General features: G+C 45.8%; 1 long non-coding RNA gene across 1 annotated transcript in view; it reads right to left on the bottom strand.

Annotated features, from left to right (window-relative positions):
* LOC140689855 (uncharacterized) overlaps window positions 1-23,376 on the bottom strand; it is a 42,894-nt gene that overhangs the window by 5,335 nt on the left and 14,183 nt on the right. The window contains exons 3-4 of the long non-coding RNA XR_012065000.1: window positions 19,514-19,628; window positions 14,966-15,214 (exon numbers count right to left, since the gene is read on the bottom strand). This is a non-coding gene — a long non-coding RNA (uncharacterized lncRNA). The remainder of the gene's footprint in view (window positions 1-14,965; window positions 15,215-19,513; window positions 19,629-23,376) is intronic.

The raw sequence follows: 23,376 nt of genomic DNA, 5'->3' as shown, positions 1-23,376 counted from the left end.
TAGCCTGGTTGGAAATTCTTGCAGGACTGGAGGAAGTACCAATCAAGAAGGTCCCCAATGCGTCTGTACCGTTGTGGCATTCTTTCCTATTTTCAGGCTTTTAGATAGACTTTCACTCCTTTATATTTTAGTTATTTCAATGGAAAAATGAAAGGATTGAGAATTAAAGGTTAGTTCAAGCCATCATCTTGAGTCAGATATTGCAGATTCTTTTTATATAGACACTCTATTTTTGACTATTTATTCTTAAATGAGGAAAGGGAAGGTCCCTCCCTGACATTTGTTTGCCCAGAAATTATGTAGAAGACACTTACTGAATAATTCCATACTTTGTGGCTTCTTGTGAGCATGCCCATTACTGCAGGCTGAAGCGTGTGGGTGGGACTTGGCTGAGGGAGGACCTCAGTGTCCAAGCCACCTCACTTCAGTGTGTGTTGAAGGGTGGTTTTCTGTAACAGAACATCAGAATGTCTGCTGACCCTCACCTCCACACCAGGTGTATGGGGTGAGCACATCACGTCTCCTTCCCAGTGTTACTGCTGCCACGCTGAGCGAGGGTCCCATCACCCTAGGGAGGTCAGGCGGCTGCTTACATCGGCCGGTGGCTCTCCAGTCCACCGCGCTTACAATTTTATGAGATGATCCGAAAGATCCCCTAGTCCTGGTCGCATCTCTGCCAACCTACGAAAAGCATCATTTTAGGTTGGTAAAGACATGATTTATAGTGAAGAAATAAGAATGTTGAACATTTTTGCAACAATTAGATGGTTTACATATTGAAAAACTGTTAGGAGAAGGAAAAATAGAAATGTAATTATAGTGAATTACTTAAATGCTCCGATTTCAGTTCCTGAGAACAAGTGGGCAAACAACGACAAACAAACAAAAAGGTAGGAAGAATTTAAACAATATAATTACTGAAGTAGAACTAATAGGCAAAGATGAAAAACTATATTTTTAAAGCAGACAACACACATTCTCTTAGAGGATTTAGGTGATGCTTGAAGATTTTGTTTTGATCACGAAATAAATTTTAATATATTTAAGAAGCAGAAATAATATTATATTCTTTGAGAGAAGTAAAACAGATGCTGTTAGTATGAAAAATGAGACAAACAACCCTCTGCTATCATTTGTAAATTGAAAAAATCTAAGAGGGAAGGTATAGCTCAGTGGTAGAGTGCATGCCTAGCCTGCACAAGGTCCTGGGTTCAATCCCCAGTACCTCCATTAAAAGATAAATAAATTAAAGAACCTAATTACCTCCCTAAAAATTTTTTTTAAAAAAAGAAAAATTCTATTAAATAGGCATTATCTTTTCTTTTTTTCTGATTTCTGGGAAACCATCAGGTGTAAGGCAAACCATGATTTTAATAGCAGATATTTTTAGGATTTTTAAGACAAACTAATTATACTTATTCTTGCATTTTATGGTGAGTTGGGTCAGCAATTGATGTTAATTTTTTCATGTTTACATATAAACTGAAATTTTGATTTCTACTTTTTTTATAACTGTAGTAAAATACATATAAAAATTACCATCTTCACACACAATTCAGTGGTGTTAAGTACTTTCACACTTGTGTGCATCCATCTACAATTAAATAATCACCTTCCATGTTCCCTGGCCCCTGGCAACCGTGCTCAACTTTCTGTCTCTATGAATTTGACCACTCTGGGTACCTCATATATGTGGAGTCATACGGTACTTGTCCTTTTTTCGTTGGCTTATTTCACTTAGCATACTGTCCTCAAAACTCTTTTCCTTATACTATCTACTATTATATATTTAGTAATATACTTCCTAACAACTTAACTTTCATTTGTGGATTAATCCCTTCTTGATCACAGTATTCTTTTAAGACATTCTCGAATTCAATAAGGCTGTATTGAATCTAGATGAATGTTCTGAATTGGCTCAGCAATGGGTGTCTTCGGGCTGTTACGTCTGGAAGGCAGCCACGCTCACCACCACGCCACTAGCCTTTTGGTTATTTATTAGGTATTGTTACTGAAGTTTGGTTTGCTTCATAGCTGGGCAGATGTGCAGGTCGTTTAATACACACTCTGGAGGAGTTAATTCATTCTGTACAATCTTCCTAGGACACTCGTCTTTCTCCTGATTTGTTTGTTTCTAATTTTATCTCCAATAATTCCTTTATTCTTTCGCCTTTCTAGAGCTTGTTTGCTCTGTGCTGTGGTAAATGGTGAGAGCATTCCAGATTGTTTTTTACTGATTCTGGATTTAGGACTCTTCCATTGATTTCTGTATGTAATGTCCTCATTGTCATAATTGTTTAGTAATGTATATGTGATTTCCTCCTAACTTAACCACAACTTTGTGACTTTAAAAGGGCCCTTTTCTCATATTTTTGCATTTTCAAAATTGGATTGTGACTTAAACACAAAAGACCCAGAGCAAATATGAAGAAATAAATTAACATCTGCTCTGTCTAACTGGTGGATGCATAGGATCTGTTAGATAATTCTTTGTGCATATTTATATATTCAGAATGTCTTATAATTAAAATAATTTACATCCTTAAAAAAAGAACAGGCTAAAAAGTGAGACATGGAAGGAAGGGAAAAATAAAACATCTAATCCAATCTGCTCTTTTTGCTGATGAGGAAACTGAGGTCATTTTAGAGGAAATTCTTGGTCACAGAACTTGAATATCTTTTTGGCCAAAATTTTAGGGGCAAGCAGTCTGTGGAGCATGTCCTTTGACGTGAATGACCTTCCAAGGACAGAGGGCAAAGGGAGAGGGCAGGATCTGGGGCTGAGATAATCCACCAGGGCCAGCGCTGTTCACTGAATGTCTTTAAACTGGTGCAAAAATCTAAAAATAGCTCCTTAGCAGGCTTCCTAGCGTGTCTGGAACACCCATCATGAATCATTTCTTTGGACTAAAACATTGGAAACCTCTGGGAGACGAGTTTCCTGAGAAGGTTAGCATCTTCATCTGGCATCACCTTGAAACCCTTGGCCTCATTTTATTAACTAGATATGATTGCAGGTTATCTTTCAGGACACAGATTAAATAAGATACAAAAAGGTTAACTTCTGAGGAGGAGAATTATGGGTAGGAAAAGTCCACTGCATCTGAGACCATCCGTGCACAAGGTCTGCTGATGGGACTAACTGCCAGTGGGGGACGGAAAGGTGAGTTTCAGGACTTAGCCAAGTCACATGGTTGCCAATTCTGGGATCAGCCAGGGCTGAGGGCACACGTCCTTCAGGGTCAGTTTACTGCACACTGTACATGTGACCAGCCTTGAAATGTCTCTACACCTTGTTCTGTTTTCCAAATCTGCAGAAAACCCCTTCTTGAACAAATGACAATTTGCTGACTTTTAAAACATCAGAGCTGCAAGAAGCATTTAAAAGTAATCTATCATGAACTACCTAGCTGGAATGATATCTAAATGGTTTTGCCAACTTAATTTCTGGAAATGAATAATAAAAATAAGGACATGAAATATTTAGAGGTAGTTTTTATTCAAAATTGTAATTGTTTTATCTTGCTAAAGTCTTGATTTTATTTTATTGCTTATTTTGCAGCAGGAGAAATGAAAACCAAACATGATCTGAAATGTATATTTTTAAGATGACAAAATATTGAAATCATGAGTTGATGGAAACTTTTTAAAAAAGTAATTAAATACAGTCAATATTTTGTTTTCATGTTTAGCAGCAGAATTATTTTATTCAGATAAAGTCCCACCCATGTGGAAGCTAGTACGTAAAACAGTAATGAGTTGAGTTTCATTAATTGCAGGTAGAGTTGGGGACCAAGAAGTAGCTCATTTGGATCCTGTATCAGTCAACTTTTGTCATAGAAGAGCTGTATAACAAACAAGCCCAAAGTCTTAGTGGCTTACCACCACACATATTCCTTGCTCCCAGGTCTATGAGATGGCTGTCATGGCTCTGACCCAAGTTAGGGAATAAGTTGAGAATCTTGCTCCATATGTATTCTCATTGTCCAACCAGACTGAAGGACCATCTCCTACCGAGGTCTTGATGTTCTCACAGCAGAGAATAAGAATGCAAGAGGTTAAGGTGGAAACATGAGATATCGCTGAAAGTTCTGCTCAGAACTGGCACAATATCACTTCTGCACAAATTCCACTGGACGAAGCGAATCATATGGCCATAGCCAACATCAGTGGAGTGGGGAAATATATTCCTTCTGTAGAAAGATGGTAGAGCATTTGCTAGACTAAAATATCATGTACATGCTATGGCCTGAATGTGTGCCCCACCTAAAATTCATACGCTGAAACCTAACCCCAAAAGTGATAGTATGAGGAGGTGGGGCCTTTGGGAGGTAATTAGGTCATGAGGATGAAGCCCTTATAAATGAGGCTAGTGCCCTTTTGAAAGAGACCCTGGAACATGCCCTTGCCACTTCCACCGTGTGAGGAGGACACTGTTAGAAATCTGTGACCTAGAAGAGAGCCCTCACCTAACCATGCTGCACCCTGATCTCAGACTTCCAGCCTCCAGAGCTGTGAGAAGTAAATTTCTGTAAGTCACCCAGTCTGTGCTATTTTATAATAATGACCCAAGTGGACTAAGATACCACCAATCCTGTAGTCCTTCAATTGTCTCCATAGAATCCTAAGACACCAAGGAGTAGAGGTTTGAAAATCAATGATCAGATCCAACTCCCTTCCTTTTACAAGTGTGGAAATGAGGTCAGGGATTGTTTGGGGTGGAGCCTGCAACATCACAGCAAGTTGGCAGTGTACCGAGAACCAGAGCACAACCAGGCTAACTCATTGTCCAGTTCTCAATCCACTGGAAGATAGTTCCTTTCCACTAAATGATGATGCTCCAAACTGATCAAAAGTATCTTTTAAACACTTAAAAATTTAAGACTTTAGGCAAAACTTATAATGACAGAGGATGCAGTGAGACTGTTCATTAACTTGTACCAGGAGCGGATTCAGCCCACTAATTCATATCCTCTGATTTTGTCAATGTCAAAAGCATTCCGGCAAAGCTTTGCTGCCAAGCCCAATCACTGGGCTTGGCATGAAGGCCCTCGGGATGGAAGATGGGATGAGAATTGGGAGGAAATAGAAGGTTTTATTTTTGTACTTGCCATTGATTTTTGTTTTGTGTTTTCAAGTTTATTTGTTTTAATCTGGGACATTTTCCTAATCGGGATGAAGGGTCCATCATGCAGCTGTCCTGTAAAACCCACATGTAAATGCCAGCAAGCTCAGCAGAAGCCACAGGCAAATACAATGGAAGGAAAGAACAGCCGGTTTGTAGTTTTAATGATTCCCCAGAAGACGTTTTTCCTTATGCAGTTCGCAAACACTTCTAGAAGATTCTTAATCTTTTCTTTCTGCCACTAAAGCTCTTCACACCAGCCTGCAGATTTTAGAGCAAAGAGCCTTCCGGAATCCTTAGCCCTTTCTTTAGAAACAGGAGTATTAAAAGATCAGTGTTGCTTACCAACTGGCAAAAGACTTAAGCAAGGCTTTTACCTCTTCTGCTGTTAAACAGCAGAGAGCAACAGTCCCAGACTTGCTTAATTCTTAAGAGATGAGCTGCTGTGTTTGGGGTAGAGAAATTTGGCTGCTGACAGATTGGTTGTTTGGTGCACGTGAGCCCGTGTCCCTCGGAGAGCATCCTTCTGATGATGTTGACATTCATCCTTTCTTCTCTGGAGGCAGATGGCACCACCTTCACCCTCCAGACTTGAGGTTCCTGTGATCTGAAGATCTTGCAAACATTCTGGAAAGAAACTTTAACCCAGAGTTGAAGTGTGTATCTCCCTTTGAGTAACCAGGCAGAAGGGAGGGGCAGAGGAGAAAACTGACAACAAAAAGCAGGGCCAGAACAAGTGATTCTCCTGGTGCCTGCAGCCTTCATCCCTCCTTCCTGGAGTGTAAGACACACAAGGAGGGAAACTCAGCTTTTGGAACAATGACCCAGCAATCTCCTGAGAAGCTTTCGCTGCCAATGAACCAACACTGACCCAGAAGCAATCAAGTTTATGATCTAGCTGAATCTCTGTTCATAAAAGACCAAATCTTAATTATCTAGATCGATGCCACCAAGAAGAGCACTCTAATGCCTAGGTATTCGTGAACCTTTTATGTCCCTTAAATGTCACCTGTCCAAGACCTGAACAAAATGTAAATTATTAAGTGAAACATCAGCTTTGTTTCAGAATTAACTTGGGAACCCCACTTGGTGGCTGTTTCAATAGAAAATATAATAGTTATTGTAATCCAATATATCTTTTGAGAGCCAATTGTACCATTTTAGATCTAAAAAGCTGATGTAGGAAATCATCTGGCATAACCTTAATTTAATGGATAATTTAAAATCAGAGAGAAAAGGAATTTTTCTTAGTGTAGTAGGCATAATTCTGACGTGCCCTCTGAGATTCCCAGTCCCCGTGTGCATGCACGTTATAATCCTCTTCCCCTGAGTGTGGGTGGAGTTGTAAATAGATGGTTTTCACTTTTGCAGTGGGGTTATGCTAAATGGGAAGAGGTAGCAGAATTTTTCAGATGTAATTAAGGTCCCTAATCAGCTAACATTAAGTTCATCAAAAGGGAGATTATCTTGGGTGGGCCTGACCTGTTCAGGTGAGTCCTTAAAAGAAATGATAGATTCAAAGCAGGAGAGATTCTCTGATTGGCCTTGAAGACACAGACTGCCATGTTGTAGACAAGGCCGCATGGTAGAGAACAATGGGCATCCTCAAGATGCTGAGGACTTCAGATCCTTACAACTGAAAGGAAATGGATTTTGCCAACAATCTGAATGAGCTGGGAAGGTGAGATTGCAGCCCTGGCCGAGATCTGCTGAGACCCTGAGCAGCAGACCCAGCCACCCCATGCCATGCTCGTGACCCACAGACTGTGCAATAATCAACTTGTGCTGTTCTAAGCCACGTTTTGGTAAGTTGCTACACAACATAGAAAACTAATGTGCTTAGATCAAACATTGGACCCGGGCAAGGCTAGACCTGGGGAAGTCTCTTTGTTGACAGTTTAGCTTCCTTCTGGCTCCTGCTGTGCTGAAAGACCTCAGCTAGCCCCCAAGAACGCAAAGCAAAATGCAGCCACCAAAAGGGCGCAGAACCCTTGAGAAGGAGTCTGCCGGGCAGACTGAGTGCAGTCAGCTGGGGTGACCACAGCCGGACCGCAAACAGGGGTTTATGGCTTCATCCGCACAAAGCAGAAACGGCACCCTGACAGCCCCTGGGCCCCACACATCCTGCAGAGGTGGTCTGCTTAAATGCTTCCGAAAACTTGGACTTGTTTTCCAATAGTAAAAATTCAAAAGATTTATACAAAAATCAGAATTCTTGGCTTTTCTTGAAAACTTGGGAGATATGGCACCATTAGGCCTAAGGGCCTGAGCAGAAGTGTCCTTTACAAACGGGACAGTCCAGCAGTCCCCATGGCTCCAAACCATCTTGCACCTGGACTGTTTCTCTCATTAGCTTTAAATGTCAGGTCCAGGGAGAGTGCTGGTTTGGCGCATGCTTAGGACCATATCCCTGCGGGGAACCAGCTGGCAGCTCAACACGGAGAATGGAGCAAGGGTCCCTAACGTGGGCAGAGTCGCGAGCCTTTCTTCCAGCCCTGCTGTGGCACCATGGTGGGCTCAGCCCCTTCCTGCTCTGGCAGGGAAAGCAGGAGTGGAAGGCGGGGGAGAAGCTGGGCCGTTGGCTGCCTGCCAGGCAACTCCTGCTTCTCAGAGCAGGTATTAAGGCACAGAAAAACGAGCGGCTGCAGCCGAGCTTGGCTGGAGGGCTGAACAAAGAACAAACTGCTGATGACTCCTGCCTGCTCCTGCCTGGAGCTCTCAGCCTGCAAGCATCCAGGGCCAGGGAGGGCAGGCTGCAACCCCCATGCCTGATCGCCATTCATTTCCAGCCAGGCAGCTCTTAGCAACAGCTACTGGAGCTGTGCGTCAGCTAGAAACGCAAGGTCCCCTTGAGCCCGGCTAAGCTGAGAAGGAAGGCAGAGCAGAGAGGAAGGCTTCCCTGGCTCGGCGCAGGCAGCATCTTCTGCACCAGGAAGGAGACAGGCTGTTTTTCATAGCTGAGCATCCCTCAGCCCAGGCAGCCTCTCAGCCTCCTGCTCCAGCACCACAGGGCAAAACTCCCGGGGCAGGAACTGACTAGCATCAAGGCTGCACTGATAAAACGCAACCCTTGTTCTTGGCTCTCTTAGTCTCACATGCTCCAAATGGCCTTTGTCTGGGTCCTTGCAGCCTGCGTCAGTGCAGAGAGAGAGGTGGGCATCCCACCAGCTGCCAGACACCGTGGGAATGGAGGCAGAGGCGGAAGCAGGGGCACCAGTTGGTGGAGGCAGCAGAATCCATGCTGTTCAGCTTCCCGGGAGGGAAAGGTAAGGGGGAGCACACGGGCCTGGAAGCAGCATTGCCTGCTGTCCTGAAAGCCCTTCTCCAAAGTTCTTGATGGCTGGAGAGAGAAGGCTCCCTGGTCCCCAGATCCTAGCCCAGCCAGTGTCTGCTCACTCAGTCAGCAGCAAATGTGTCCTCTTAGGTTTTACCACTGAATTGGGAGCAACAGCTATTTGGGAGACAGATTGAAAGGGTGTGATTGGGGTGGGTGTGCCTTCTTGCCAGGCAAAGAGGCCCGTCCCTGCTCTGCAGAAAGAGCCCCCCAGTGCTTCTAGTGCAATTAGAGCTAATGACAGCCTTCTGCTCACTCCCCATGGCCTCGCCCTCCGGCATGTCCTAGAGGCCCTGGCTTGGGTTTCTACACGGGGCAAAGGTGTCCCGTTGCCATATTGTCCCAGAGGCCAAGTCCTCATCTGCCAAGTAAAGGGGTGCCCCTGGCTGTGATGTGAGCCCGCTCTGACTCTGCAGGTCACCCCTCGGGACCTCGCCTCCCCTGGATCGCCAGCACTGGCCATACTTTGGTGTCTTCTGTTGGTCTCACTTGCATTCAGCAGCTAGCATGCGCTTAGGTCTTAATGTGGGAGGGCATGGAACCAAGCCATTGTCCTACCTGAAGTAAGTGCCAGGGTGGACAGTCCAGCCTGGACATCAGCAAGGAAGACAACCTTCCGTTGGATGAGAAATTGCATTTGAAAGTGACATTTAAACTGTAAAACATAATGCACATCCCCAAAGTGGTGATTACTGTACTGCGGCTTCGGTGCCAGAGTTGAAGATTTAACTGTGCGTTCTCCAGTATTTACAATCATATGTGCTCTGCACTCCTCTGCATCCGGCTTTTATTGTCTTATTTATGCTGGAGACTAGCTCTTCAGAAGACAGTGGCGCTTGTCTTAGAGCAGCAGGGCAACACCAGGCAAGAACGCAGCCTGCACGGTTTTGCTACTTGCTTCCGGACACCAGGAGTGGTGTGAGGCTTCTGGTGCCTCCCAGGGGCCAAATAATTTCTTGAACATCCTGGGAGAGGCTCAGTCCCCTGTGCAGGGAGCGAGGTCCTCTCCTGGGTCTTCTCACTGGTGAGTTCTCTGATTCCCACTCAGGAGCTTTGCCTTTTCAACACGCACAGCAGCGAGGAGTAATCAACAGAGAAGCACCTTATATGTGCTCCTCCCCAGCTTGGGGAGCTGCAGATGCCCCTGCCATCACCAGCTGTCTTCCTGCCACCTCCCAGGTGAATCCCTTTCCTAGGTGCCAATGTGGTGTAAATCCCTCCACACTATTTTTCTTTCCACATCCAAGTCTCCCTTTGTTATGGCTGAATGGACAAACACAGAGCCTGCATGAAGCCGTGGTTAAGAGCCTTACACTTAAGGGGGAAAAAAATCCTCTTACAAAACTGCTTTTACGAGGTGCTCCAAATCAGACTGTGACGTCTATCTTGGAACGGCTGGTTGGGACATGTGTACAAAGCTCCATAGAGAAGCTGCAATTCGTTTCTTTAAAAGTATTCTGCTTCCCTTGTCTTCTACATTAAAAGTGCCAGAAAATCTTCTATCAAGGATGTACAAATGGTCTCTTCACTGAGTCACACATTCCTCTTGATTCATTCAGTAAACACCCTGAGTGATTCCCATGGATTGAAGAGGAGAACACACTATGGTGAGGCATTATTTGTGGAAAAAAATCCTCCCAACTCTGTTGCTTTTATACAATCAAAAAGCATCTTCCAAGGACAGGAGGGTCATAAGGAGAATGAATTGTAGCTGATACTCAAGTCCACGGAAACTGCATAACTTGTGATTTGGCACCTCAAGGGCTTGCTTGGTTTGGAACAATATTTTTTTGTCAGTTTTGAACAATAAGCTGATTATTTCAGATTTTGAAAAGTCAGTTTCAAGTACTTTTTTTTCCTTAATCTGCCAAAAAAGAACCTGGAAAGGAATACAAATTCCTTCCTGGAAAACATGTATCCCTTCCTGCCCTCCCTCCGCCCTGATAAACAACACGCGGGGGCAGCGATTTGCCAGCAGCAGCTCCAGGCACGAGGCACATCTGTTACTGAGATGCTGGGGAGACAGTGGAAAGCAAGCTGGCTGCCTGCCAACCCTCAGACTCCAGATTTTTGCTGACAAGGCTGTCAATAAATGGGCAGATGGCATCAGCCTGGCTGGCGGGAGAGTTCAGTTAGCCCAACGCGGGACATTATCTCAAATCCATGGTGCACTGGGCTGAGCCCTTTGCTGGGCTATTAAAACCATTCCTTGATGGAGAACGGAGAGCAGGACGAGGAAATCAGAGGCACTGGCTTCGTTTAATGAGATTAACGAAGCCTCCCACGATTGGCAGGCCAAGTAAGATTAGCTCCTGTGACCGTGGAAGAGATGGGGGGGAGGGGTACCTTGTTCACACATTGCATTTTATGCCATTTAAGTACAGGGATGCAACCCTCAGTAGCTGTGCATGCCCCTGCGAAGAGAACTTGACCTGAAATAAACACACCCTAGGAAGGATCCGCATGTCTCGTTTGCAAGCATATGCGCTTGCCCGCTTGTCTTAGAAGAGCTGTGTGCATGTAGTGAGGTCAACGCTAGCAGCTCTAGATGGAAAAACAGCGTGGGCCCCCTATCCTATCAAGCCCAGGAATAAACAGCACGGGGAACCTTGGGAGACATCCTTGGTGGTGACTTGGGGACAGCACCCTTTCCTGTAGGAGAGAACCATTAAAACCATGCAGAAGAGAAGCTTGCGGGGATTGCAGTGTAATCTAGAGAGCACCCGCTATGAGAGATCTGCAGTGTGACCCAGGCCAAGTCTTTAAATGACTCGCACTATTTCCCTGTCTATAAATTGGGAACAATGACTAACCACTCAGCTGTTGGAAGTAACGAATGAGATAATTCTGTGCATCTGCAGAGTGCTTTAGGGTTACAGCGTGCTTTTGCACACTTTAAGACAGAGGTCCTCAGCGGGGGATGGGTTTGCCCTCCAGAGGACGTCTGGCGATGTCTGCAGACACTACTGGCATCTGGTGGGTAGAGATCAGTGCTGCTTCCAAACAGCTTATGATGCACAGGACAGTCCCCCACAACAGAGAGTTATTCAGCCCCAAATGTCCATAGTGCCCAGGCCGAGAGGCCCTGCATTAGGATGGTGTAAGTGAAAGTCCTTCATATGCTTTTGCCAAGAGGCAAAAAGAAAGAAGCTAGGTGACACCAAGGTGCCATTTTGTTGTGCCCCAGGTTTCCAGGGATACCTGGGTGGCAGACTCCTTAAAAACCTCACGACAGGGTTGGGGATGAAGGGATGTGGCTTCTTACCTGGATTCCTCCTACTCTGTATTTCGGGGACTAGGAGGCTTTAGGGGGACCCCTCATGAGTAGGGCTGGGCCACAGCTGTGCTCACCCCTGGCTACGCATCAGCAGCGGCTGGGAACGAAGCGCCAGTGTGCAGGGCCCCCGCCAAGAATGTCTGGGAGGGACACTCGAGCACCATCCCCAGGCGATCCTAATGCCCAGCCAGGGCTGAGACCCCCGGGCCAGCACGAAGGGCAGCGAGGGCTGGGAGGAGAGACTTGCTGGAGAGGCGCGCGGCCCGAGTCAGGCGATTTCTGCAGGGCCTTTGTGGCCATGCTGTGGAGGCGGCAAGGCAGAAACCCTGAAGGACTGTCAGCTGGGAAGGGATGGAGTCAGGCTGCCGTTTCCGAAGCATTATTTTAGCAGTGATAAGGAGGACATTCTGGAAAGAGGAGGTAAGGAAGGCACAGAGACCAGCCAGACGTTATTGTGTGGCCCAGGTGAATGGTGGCGAGGATCTTAACTGAAGCGGTGGAAATGGGTTGCTATAATGTGATTTAAACAATACGTAAGTGATAACTTTGATGGCAGTGTAGACAAATTGGGTGTGGGCATCGAGAGGGAAGGAGGAGCCAAAAGTGAAACCCAGTGGGTGTATGGTGGTGACATTTACTGGGATAAGAAGCCCAGAAAGAGACCTCGTGAGTTCTGGTCCAGACGTGCAGGGATGGAAGGCTCCAGGAGGAGGCAGGGCTCTTCAGGTCGGGGACTTGGTGGACACAGTATGGTGAGTTGTACTTTTAGAGGTGGTCACTGTTTCTGAAGAACAGACTGAGAAAGAAGGGACAATGGACAAACCTTGGGGATCACCAAGGCTTAAAGGAGCAAAGGGCATCACACCGATGACAAGAGAAGAGGGCCGGGTGATCAGTGTCACAGACTGCAGAGAACTTCCGTGAGATAAGTGTGAGACGTGTCCAGGCCATTGGGAAATTTAGTGAAAGCATTTCGGTGGATCAGTGGGAAGCAGAGGCCAAGAAAGGAAGAATTTCCCTAGCTGGGATCTGGTGAAACGCAGGTGGTGGGGAACCATTTTTGTAATAATAATATACTAATACCTACATAAAGTGTTTTTTGTAATTGTGGTCACATACACACAACACAAAATTGACCATTTAAACCATCTTAAAGTTTAAAAATCATGGTATTTAGTACATATCCAGTGCTGCACAACCATCACCTCTAGGTCTAGAACTAAAATAAAATTCCCAGTAAACATCCATTTCCCTCAAATAAACTTTGTACCCATTAAGCAGTTGCTCCCCTTCCCCCCGCCCCCTCCTAGCCCCTGACAACCACTAATCTGCTTTCAGGTTTTATGGATTTGCTTATTTGAATATTTCATATCAGTGGAATCGTACAATCTATGGCTTTCAGTGCCTGACTTCTTTCTCTTAGCATAAACTTTGCTTAAGAGTGTCTCATGCTTTCAAAGTTAATCCATGTTGTGGCATGTATTAGCACTCCATTCCTTTTTCATGAATAAATAACATTCCATCGTATGGCTGCACTACATTTTGTTTATAAATTCCTCAATTTGTGGGTATTTGGGGTGCACTGCAGGAAGTTTCAGGGTTTACAAATCAGTCTCTCAGTTTGGGTTAGTCCAGGTCCCCTGAGAGGCAGATGGCAAACCAGGATTAAAGGTGCAAGGATTTTATTAGTTCAACCACCTGGAAGGGAAAGTACGGAAGGAGGAACTGGGCAAGGCCGGGAGACCACGATGCTAGTTTGATCCAAGGGAATAAGAAAGAGAAGGCTGGGTGGGGGTGTCCTAGGCACCAGGTGGTCTAAGGGAGATTCAGCAAGGCCACTGGAAAGTTTACAAGGCAGAGTCAGATGGCAGAGGCATCCTGAGCCTCTGATGAGCAGGCCTCTCTTCAGATCCCTGCCGAGCTCACTCACCAGCTGGGAGCATCGTGTACAAAGCAAGGCCTGGGAGCAAACACAGCAACGGACTTCAGAGCCCAGCAGCCGAGGCCCCTGGCCAGTGAGTCTTCCTGTAGCTGACAGTCTGTGCAGTGCATCCCCACAATCCTCAATCTGTGAGTATGACTAACATTATTATTACTCTGCATATTCTAGAGCACAAGAAAACAGCATCATAGAGAGATTGTCTTCCCCGGTATCAGTTAGCCCATAAGCGGTGCACAGAGTTACTAAACTCAAGTTTTCTAACAAATCTGTTTTTCCCAAAACATCTTCAAAATATATTTAGGATCTGATCCCGCATCTCTAGTCTCCATTTGTACCATTTTGAAGTTCTCTTAACTTATCATCCAGATCTCAGCCTCCCCACCTTCAGCCTCCCTGCTTTCCAAGCTCAGCTCTGTCCTAATGCTATTGCTGGTGTTTTCAGAGTCACAGATGATCATGCACAGCCCTGCCTGTCTAGGTCTCTGCTCTTTTTAATTACAGCTTGGCTCCTTGACATGACCTGCAAGACCTTTGGGACCCAGGTCCTCCTCCCACTTCTAATTCTGTAAACTCACCGGCTGCTTCTCCGCATCCTCCACCGTGCTCCTCACCCGAGCCATGGGAAACCACTCTCTGTTCTCCCAAATGACATTCCCTCCCTCAAACCTCTTGCCTGATGCTCTCTCTGCTGCTCACGAGTCCCTTCTCCATGCCTTGGATCTTAGAATTTCTATTCATCATCCTTCAAGACACAGCCTCTCTGATCTTCGAGTCAGAATGAGTGCTCCCCTAGAAACTTCCACCAACATGATGAAGTATCTGTCAGGCTGCATTGTAATGAATGGGCTAGGTTTTGTCCCCAAGACTGTGAATTCCTTGAAGGCTGGGACTGAATCTGATTCACCTCTACTCACCCTGTGCCAGACACGGCTCCTGGCACACGGTAGTTCCTTAATCGATGTTGATCGTCCACACGAAAGCCTATCACAAAATCAAAGCCTGGCTCTTCAGGGGGTAGAACCACACTCTTTCTTACCTGAACCTGGCGGTGGAAGTTAGTGTCCTTAAGCTTGTAATGAGAGAAGGGTGGCAGAGTTTGATGTGATCAAGGGTTAGATAATCTACCAACATCATCCCAGTTTCCTCTCCAGAAATCATGACAATTCAAATGGCTGTTCCGAAGATGTGAACAAAGGAAATCTCTTCCTTCCATCACTCATTTAAAGATATCGCACGTTTCGAGATAAAAAAAAGAGCAAGTTCCCCTAATATCTCTTTAATTCCTACCTGGCGTAGCCCAAGGGCATGGATATCTGATTCGGAGTCTTCCTGCCTGAAAAGAACAACAACGCTTAAAACCTGTAAATGTCAGGAGAGGCTGAGGCTTGTGGTGCTGTTTGATCTCTGGAAAGGAACCATAGACAAGAATCTGTTCTCTTAACTTCACATCAAAGTCAACTGCAGCTCCTCCTTTTCAACGGCAATTAACATGGCCATTTATGATCTGTTTGGGTGGAGTCAGCCCAGCTCTCTCCACTGAAAAACAAAAAGGCAGAAATCTGACCTTACGGAGAATTCTGGCAGAAATATTAAGCTCCTCCCCCCACTTCCTTTCCATAACTAGAATCAAAAATACCTTCCATCCCCCTGGTATGCCAAGTCCAGAGCCTCCCGGGTGAGTGAGGTCTGCATAGAGATGAATGTGGTGTTGGTACAAGGTCAAGTGTAGTTGGACCAAGGTGGATGGATGAGTCTGGGGAGCTGCCCTTATGTCAGCTGCTTCCTTACCTGGCTTAGAGTAAGTCAGCGATCGTGGCGGGACAACTATTCCTAAAGATCTTACCCCTAACTACACATGTGCCGTGGCTGAGAAGCAGAGAGAAGGCACTGATGAGGGTTGATCCACAGGTCAGAAAGAGAAGGAATTGAGATGAGGAAGCAGAAAACTGCCCCCTCTCGGTGTGTCCATCCCCTACCCCTTCAGCCATTGCCCTTTCTCGGGCGTCTCAGAAGAGCGGGCTGGGCACACAGAAAGGCTGCCTGGCGTCCTTCCCTCGCCTCTGCAGCTGTATAGCAGAAGCTTCCTCTGTGTCAGTTCTCGGGAAAGCCACGGGAAGCCCCCTCCGGGCTGTTTCAAACCTCCCTTCTCCTCGGAGGCTGGGGTATGCCCCACTCGCAGGCTGAAATTTTTCAAGTTCGCTTTTTCCCCTTTAAACAAATATACTCACATCTGCCTCTGGGAGCTGCGTCAGTCTTGGGGAGGCACAGTGTCAAACTGTGGGACCGTGAAAATCCCCGTTATGACCTCCTGAGGGTTTTCAGCTTCCTCACAACACAGAACACAGGGTCCCCAAGCTTGGAGCCCTCAAAGGGAAATCTTTGCATGGGAAGCCTGGCCTCAAAGCCCAGAGGCTGTTCCTGCCTCTTATCTTCTCCTTCTGGGACTCTCTCCCCATTCCGGCCGCCACCTGCAAACATGGTTTCCCCTTCTGAGCCTGGACGCACACCCCTTTCTCTTTAGCACAGATGCCTGGAGTTTTCAAAGGGGCTACTCAAACACCAGGAGAGAAGAAAATGACAAGACACCGAGGATGCCTCGCCTGCCAGGGACTCTGCCCTTCCCGTGCATTTTCTCATTTCATCTGTGCTACAGCCACATGGGGCAGATGCCAGCCCTGTTCTACAAACAAGGAGACCAAGCGGTGGTGACTGCTGGACTGCCTGCCTACCCCTCCTCTCTTCTCCAGAAGAACAGCGCCTCCCTTCTTTGGGGCAGCCTTTTCCTCTCCTCTCCAACCTGCATGGCATGGAGTAGTGGTTAAAAGCACGCATCAGAATTGCCTGGATTCTAATCCCAGCTCTGCAACTTACTAGTGGTGTGACCTTGGACAGGTCACTCAACCTCTCTGTGCCTTAGTTTTCTCATCCCTAGAATAAGAATGCTCTTAAGAGTACGTAGCTCACGGACTAGAGTATGTCCTGGTGTTGTGATCAGGACTAGAGGAGTCCATCGGAGGGAGCGTTTGGAGCACTAACTGCCACAGAACAAGTGCTGTGGGTTTCGTTACGGTTATTCTGCGGGGAAGGGGCAACTTATCATAGCACCTGCCTCCCGACCATCTTAACGACCAACAGAGCTTCCACAGAGTGGCTGTAAAATTCTTCACTGAACCATTTTTCTAAGATTCAATCTCTTTTTTTCTTCTCAAAGTTAACTCTGCTATCGACACTCAAGTCAGAATTCCGAATTTTTTGCTTCTACGTTATTTCAATGGGATCAGTTCCCAGAAACAGGATTAGAGTTCAGTCAAGGATGTGCACGTTTCTATGACCTTGATCTAGATTGCTAATTCATTACCCAAAGGGTGGTCCCAAATGACCCTGGAATAAGCAATGCTGGTGTAATTATTCTATCCCAACCACATCATTGTTTTAAGCTTTTTTCATGGTATCATATTGCTTATCATTGTCTTCCCCCACATCTTTCTGACTCCTCTTAAAGACGAACATTTTCCCTATGTGAATCTGACAGCTCTGTCAGAAAGTGCATGGAAGGGGCAGAGGAAGAGATTTACCTCCCAAGTTTTACGACAGACCGCTCCAAATCCCACATGAAATATATATAAATGTTCTGTCAGAGGCCTTCCTTGGCCTTACCCCTGTGTCAGTTCCTCAGACTTTTGTTATCCAGCATGACTCAGCTCTGCCCAGACCCATAAGGGCTCAAATGCCCCCGGAGCCCTACAGGGAAAACCCCCAGCAAATGGAGGAGGCACTTAGCAACGGCATTCTGTGAGTCCCACGTCACCCCCTTCACAACCAGAAGTTATCACTGGCACTTCTGCGCAAATACAGGGCTGTCCAAAGACTTCTGGCGAAGAAAGTTTTCTCTATCCCATTGTAAACGTCCATCACTAAAGAGAATCAGTGTCTATCTCTTCATCACACAGCTAAGAAACCATGTGGAGAATCTGTACCATGCTAACAATCGATCTGATGGTGTTTTCCTTCCTCCATATGTAACAGCAGCAAGAATAATAGCGAGCGCTTCCATAGCTCAGATCCCAAGCCAGGAGCTGCGCTAAGCGCCTCACGTCTGTTAACTCTTTTAATCCCCACAAGACGTGGATGAGTTAAGTATATTATACCCATTTTGCAGGTGAGGAAGCTGAGGCACAAAGAGCATCTGGCTCTGGAGTCTGTTAGTAGCTTTCTTCTGTGTGTTGTGCGAGCCACTGATGTCACCGCTGCTGGCAGGACGCTGAGCCCGGTTGGGGAGGATGCGGGCGGCAAGCAGCCCCTCCAGTTCCTCGCTCTGCCCATCCGTGAACGGGCCCTGTGGCCAGTCCTTCACGCAGGGCCGTTCAGAACATTCACGTGTTCAGAACCACGGCGGGCTCAGGCTTTCTCCCGTTCTCGGACACAGCTTTGTTGAAACACACTGACATCCTGCTTCTCTTCGTCGGCTAATGATCAGGTCAGAGCAAAGGTGGCCGGATAGTGGGTCTCAGTCAACACCGCACCGCAGTCACGCTTGGTGCTCCTAGTGCTTCCTTAAAAATCAGTCCCATTGGCGTTGATAGCATGTTCCCGTTAAAAATATATGAGGCACGCTGAGTGGCATGTGAATGGAAAGTAAACATCGTACAATGAAGTCGGTCACCGTGCTGAGTCTAGTTACCGACTTCTCTTTTTCTCCAAACTGTCAGGCCCTCACTCTGCTTACTGCTAACCAATGAGTAGTGCTGGCAGCGCCACTCTCTGAATGGCAGCATCACATGCCAGAATGGACACTAGCCTTGGAGTGGAGTCTCCGCTGTGCTCCCCAGGGCAGGTCCCTTAACATCTCTGAGCCTCACGCTTCTCCTCTATGAAATGCACGTGATTAAACATCCCCCGACTGCCATCCAGGTCTCGTAGAGGGCATGGCTATCCCAGCTCTACCTCCACCCTCACGAATTATCAGATTTTTACGGGTGACATGCCTGTGTGAACCTCAGTTTCTTTGTCAGTCAGATGCGGACGCCAACAGTGGGGTTCATAAGGGGAAGCAGGAAGGAACAGACGCAGGCATAGTTTGCAACCTAGAGTGTGCTGTGCATGCGCGATAGAGCCCTCCTGCCTCCCGGTGACTTTACAAATTAAACATAACTAGAGAAAGGCTGGAGATCCTTTCCTCATGGCGTATCTCTTTTAATCCCAAAGGTGGTCTGCTGGCACCCAGATCGTCCTTTCTTCCCTCATTGAGAGACTCTGGAGAGGCCTCAGAGGTGACACAGAGGGGAGGCGCCTTGTGAAATGCTCAGGTGCAATGAGTGAGCATAAATTACCTGCGAGGTGAGTGTACCAGGTGGGCTTCTGTTGTGCATAAACCAGGGCCACCCGAGTTAGTGTGAGAGGTGACATTTGGGGTCCACACACTTTAACTGAGCATCCTTCATATTCAGCGCCAACTTCTTCACTCAGTTCTACGTTTATTTGTTTTTGTTTTTTTTAATGGATGAAACAGGATAGTGATAATTGCAGGAAATTGATGGTGGGAAGGTGACTTGGGGGACAGGGTGCCTTCAGGTAGCTGGTCATGTTCTTTTTCATTACGGGAACGCATTAAGTGCGACACAGACAGCATCCAGAGGGGTTAACTGGCTGTTGAAATCTGATTGCTTCAAGCTCCCCTGTTGATGGTTTGAAAAGGCTAATGTGATTGGTGCGCTGCTCCAACGGCAGCTTTTGTGGCCAGGCCAGGCTGAGGACAGGGCTCTCACATGTGACCCAGCTACCCAGAAGTGGTCATTAGCTGCATCAGTTATGGACTGTGTTCTTTCCAAAGCTTACCTTGGCTCCAGGCCTTTCCAAGTTGCAATCCATCCAAATTAAACTGCATGAGACATCCAATGAAACAGCTAACTGTAAACTATTTGCTCTTCAGTAACTTCCAGAGTGTATTCCCCTGGATGAGTAAGGCAGATTTTGACATTAACATGTGTGATATTTTCTATCACTTTATGGGTGCAGGTTGCAAGTTCAGCATTCAGAATGCTGTTTTATTCATTCACTCATTCATTCATTCATTCAATTCATCAGTCAGTTCAACAGTCAGTTCAACAAGGTCTACTCTGTGCCAGGTACTAGGGCTAGAGAGAGAAACATAACATTAAGCATGGCCCCAAAGAGAGCTTGCAGTCTAAAGACATGAACAGATACGTAAATCAAGTGCAGTGCAGTGATATGTGTTATAGCAGAGTTGTGTACAAAGTGACTTTATCCTGCAGGCAGTGGGGAAGGTGTGATGAGACACTTAGTGGTGATCAAGTTGCCATGAAAACCACCAAGATAGATACAGTGAAAAAATAATACATGATAACTTGGAAATTAAATTTTTCTTTACAATTAAAAATCCCATAAAAAGTTGCAAGACAAAATATTGGGAAAATATTTGTCATTTATTTTCTAAAATGTTGATGCACTCCATATGTATGATATATTAATATATTAATTGACAGGCAAAGAGACAAGCACTCCCAGGGGATAAGGAAATAATGGGTTAGTTCACAAAACAAGTTATTCAAAGATTAATAAACACATGAAATTTTTTTCCTCTCATTAGAGACAAAGAAACAGAATATTTAAAAGGAAACACCATTTTCCTATTGATAGTATTAACAGAGAATTTTAATATCTAGTCCTTGGAACAATGTATGGAAAAGAACATTTGACCACTGCTCTGAAGATTCAATCAGTTTGTCTTTTCTGAAGAACTTTGGCTCAGTATGTAACAAATTATTTTTAAAACATGCATATTCTTTCATTTTGAAGAATTCACACTAGGAAAATAATTCAGCACCTGCACAAAGACCAGGTCATAAGAATGTTCTTCACACTATTGTTCTGATTAGAGAAAAATTAAACAAAGCTAATGATCAATCATTAATCAACCATTAGTGAGGAATTATGTCATTAAATCTTGGTACAATCTTAAGGTAGCATACTGTGTAGCCACTAAAAATGACGATGACACATGGAAAGATGCCCATGATGAACCGTTGGCTGAAAACAGCAGATCATAAACTAATATGTGTGGTGTGAACCCATGTGTGGGAGACATTGCTAGTGTTCACTAATCCGGGCATGCAGAAAGTCATGTTTTTCAGTTTCATTGAAATTGGGTGGATCACATGACTAGTTTTGGCGAATGAGAGGTGCACAAAAGTAACTCATGTCATTTCTGGGCTGAGGAAGTAAGACACCAACACCTGATGCTCCGGTCTCTTTTTCATCCTGCCACAACCAAGGAAACCACGGGGTCCAGACCGTGCGGTCAGTCTCTGTGAGCCTGGCTCGCTGAGTGGCTGAGTAGAGCAGAGCCCCTGCCAGCTGTGTTGCAAAAGTATGAACGAGGAATAAACTTTGTTTTATGAAGCCACTGAGAATCCAGAGTTAATTTATTGCTGCAATGAAACTTAGCTAGGATGAGTAATACGCTATTTTTTAAAATAAAATCACAACAAAGGGGGTACGTGACTGCGTGTGTATGTGTTTAGTGAAATATTTGGACATTTACATTCCCAGCTTTAAATTGTGACTTTCTCTGGGGGATGTATTTTCATTGTTGTAATTTAATTTGTATTTTTCCCCTGAACTTTGTATAACAAACATGTGTTACCTTCACGGTCGGAAACCTTGACGCTGTTTCCATTTTGAAAAATAAAAAGCACGTTGATAATATCTCAGAGAGGATTATCTCGGTCGCTTGAGAGCTTACATCTACTCACATTCAGCTGTGATAAGGGGAAGACAATAATCCTCGAAGGATGCGTTTCTAGTAAACAAGCAGATCATGTTTGGGTAAGAGTATGTTTTCCTTCTAAATTAGACTAGCTTGGAAATGAAATCTAAGATTGCCAAAGCGGGTGGATGTCAGATGCGCAGGTCCTTGGACATCAGGCTACAAAAAAACCACCTTGGAGGGGAGAAAGAAGTAGGGGGTTGAATGGAACCAGGGAGCCACAGGACCCAGCACGTCCTGTCCTAACTCTGGCAGGGTCCCAGGAGAACTCATGTAGTTGTTGAAAAAGCCAGAGACCTGTCAAAAATCTGTGAAATCAGCTACAGAAGTTAGGGCTCTGTTTGTTCATCTTTGTTCACAGGATGTTGTTCATTCTGTGACTGAGTTAAAAAAAAAATTCTAGTTTTTTCAGGCGAGAAAATAAAAGCAGAGACTTGGATGTCATTTCACAAAGAGCACTGACGCTTCCTCACGTCTGTGCCCCCCGCTCCTTCTCCATCCTCCACCACTGTGCTTTGCTCGCAGCTACTCCGGGCCAAGGTGGGAGGAGCTGAGGATGCAAAGTCACCGAAGAATGAGGGCCCGGATTATGTTCCAAGGCACAGGATGAAAACTGAGTCTGAGAGAGGGGCGCGGAGAGATGGGGCAGTGTGCCATTTATAATCTACTCCCACTCCCCCTGCCCCATGGACTGGTAGTTTGAGATTTCCAGGATCTAGAATTTTCCAAAATGTTAACTGTGGACATAAGCAATCAAACAGGTGCCTATGGGACTTTGTAGGAGGAAGGGGCTGAGGTGACAGTAAGTCACTGTGCCGGTTCTGAAGTTACCATATCTCAGCCCCAAAACCACCCCACTATACTCATCTTGACTGTGCTCGAGTCAGAACCCTGAAAACCACATTTCTGCTCTGCCAGCTGCTTCCTGTGAGGTCTGGAAATTGGGGTGCTGGAGGGAGATCAGAAGGCTGGAGGAGGAAGCAGACTTGACAGATGAAACACAGGACACCAAAATGAGCTGCATTCCAGATCAATGATGGGTAATTCTTTAGTGTGCATGTGCCCCAAACATTGCATGAGATAAACCTACGCTAATGGTTATCTGTTGTTGATCTGAAATTTACATTTTACTGGGCATCCTGTATTTTTATTGGCTAAATCTGATAACCCTCAGAGAAAGCGTGCTTTCATTCCTGTTCCTGACACTGGGACCCCAGACTCTTCTTCTTCCCGGCAGCCACAGCTTGTTCCAGGATAAGCAAACGAATCCAGTGGACAGTTTGTCCTGCTCTTGCTTTGCAGAACCAGCCTCAGTTCACACCCTCACAGAAGCCAGGAACAACTGGCCAGCACATGTCCTTGGAAGCCTGGGTTCCCGTACCATGGGCCCTCCTCCAAGTTCAGAGGCGTTGGCTCTTGGTAAGCAGTGCCTCTTTCGCAGAATTCTCACCTTCAACTCAGAGATAATTTCAACTTTTTCCTTCCGTTCCCTCCGCCGTAAGGATGGTAGTTGCTAGTTATTCATAGTGAGTCTTTTCTGTTGGCTCATTCAGTTCTTTAATAACTAATGAGCAATTCTTCATGAGATGTTTTCTCTGTTAAATTAACATGTGGTTCTTCTTGGGGCTGGGCTAGCCTGATAAAACATACTGTCGCTAATCCTGGGAAAAGCAAACGGTGGCAGAGCTGTAGAGGAAAAAAGTCGGTGGGCGGTCTGGACTCTCCAAGGGGTGGGAGAATAGGTTGCAGGGGAATTCGCCTTGGAAGAAACGGGGCCTAGGAGTTAGCACGCAGAAAGCCCATAGCATTGCCTGACAAGAGAGCGAGGGTGGATATGGTCCAGGGGCTGGTATCAAGGGAAAAAGACACTAGAAAGTGGCAAGGGATTAAACAAAGATGCGGACATGAAAGT

The sequence above is a fragment of the Vicugna pacos genome, chromosome 27 (genome assembly GCF_048564905.1).
Source record: "Vicugna pacos chromosome 27, VicPac4, whole genome shotgun sequence".
Classification (NCBI taxonomy): Eukaryota; Metazoa; Chordata; class Mammalia; order Artiodactyla; family Camelidae; genus Vicugna; species Vicugna pacos.
The sequence above is the reverse complement of the archived record's forward strand: the minus strand, read 5'-3'. Positions and strand labels throughout refer to the sequence as shown.